Source organism: Lottia gigantea (genome assembly GCF_000327385.1).
Source record: "Lottia gigantea unplaced genomic scaffold LOTGIsca_71, whole genome shotgun sequence".
Taxonomy (NCBI): Eukaryota; Metazoa; Mollusca; class Gastropoda; family Lottiidae; genus Lottia; species Lottia gigantea.
Genome location: NW_008710397.1, coordinates 659,380 through 660,911, shown reverse-complemented (window position 1 = coordinate 660,911; position 1,532 = coordinate 659,380). Strand labels below are relative to the sequence as shown.

The following is a 1,532-nucleotide window of genomic DNA, read 5'->3' as shown; positions in this document are numbered from 1 at the left end:
GTATTCTGGTATATAACTTTTTTCAGATCATATTACAAAGCACAAGATGAATTAATTACCACGTTTGAAGAGATACAGCTAGAAAATGACGATGCTATGGAGAACCGACAAGAAGCTATACGATTACGGAAAACAGCCAGTTGCTATGCCAAGCTCACTTTCTGTATAAATTTGGTGAGTCCTTTTTTCCTATCGTCTGTATTGATAATTTTTTTTTTGAATATTTTTTTTATATGAATTTTTAGAAATTTTTTTTCTTTAATGCGTTTGATGTTCATTTGTGAACATCTGTAATCCTCCACCTCTTAGTTTTATAATGAACATAAAATTTAAGTTCTAAAACTTAGCCAATAAGAGTATATGTATATATTCATTGGAAATTACTGGTGCCATAAATATACATCCAAATACCTGTATTCCAATAAATCCATAAAACTAAGTAATTAACTGCTAGATTCAAAGTAATTACTTACAAAAAACAATTGGTATTCCTTTTCGTCCATACTGTTGCTATGCTATGCTCAAGAAGTATACAGCGTTTTTGTTGATCTTTTCTTGTTTTTTCTTGATGCACGTTTTCTTGATGCACGTGATCTAAATATTTTCGCTGATTTTAGTAAAGGACATTAGGGCACATGATATATGCATTACTAGATCCACCAAATAAACAGTATTAACTGTGCGAAAGCGACACATAGTGGAAAAATCTTATCAATGGCGGTTCCAAAGGAGGTCATGACACCAAGACTCAAGAATCCGCCTTAAAAACAATTTGCAACGTTTTGCAGTTACAGAGTCACTGGCATTAGGTGTTCTTTATGATGTATGTACTTTTACTTTCCAGTTGTTACTAATAGCTAAAACAGTGGCCAGTGTGATGTCGGGATCTATTTCTATCATATCAAGTTTAGTTGACAGTGCTGTTGATCTAATATCAGGCATAGTTCTATGGTGGACAAACCATGCCGTTAAAAGACGGAACATCTATGCTTATCCCCAAGGTGCTTGCATATTTTACCATTTGAAGGGAGAAAACTCGGCATAATTAAAATTTAAACGGAGTTACAAAATAGGCTTTATGGACATAGTAAATTGCAAATTATTTGAATTTCTGAATTGAACTACTCAAAAGAAATTAGCCTTGAAAAGGAAAAAAAAGCAAAGTGCCTTTGGTTCGATTTAGAAGGTTTTATTTTGAAATATTGGTCCATTATATTAGCAATACAGTAAGGTTAAGAAAAATCGAAGTCAAAATAACACACTGTTTTTGAAACATTGATAACCTACAGAAGTTCATCAAACATGTATTACTTCTTCTACTGGCATTAATAGTAGAATTCTCAAAATTTAAGTTATACCATATACAAAATTACACATATTGTGTCCATCATTTTGGGGAATATAGTCACTATGTCTGTTTTCATTAAGCTCGAATATTTTCAAGTCTCANAGCTGTTGACTGCATTTCATAACCAACGTTTGTTTGAAGTAAAGCTTGAAACATGATAGCAAAATATATTATTGTTGCAACT

The 1,532-nt window shown here is 32.1% G+C and overlaps 1 protein-coding gene across 1 annotated transcript in view; it reads right to left on the bottom strand.

The window, feature by feature from the left end:
- The window catches only part of LOTGIDRAFT_167976 (hypothetical protein), a gene marked incomplete at both ends in the record, with an annotated part of 14,198 nt that overhangs the window by 12,393 nt on the left and 273 nt on the right, over positions 1 to 1,532 (bottom strand). The window lies entirely within an intron of this gene.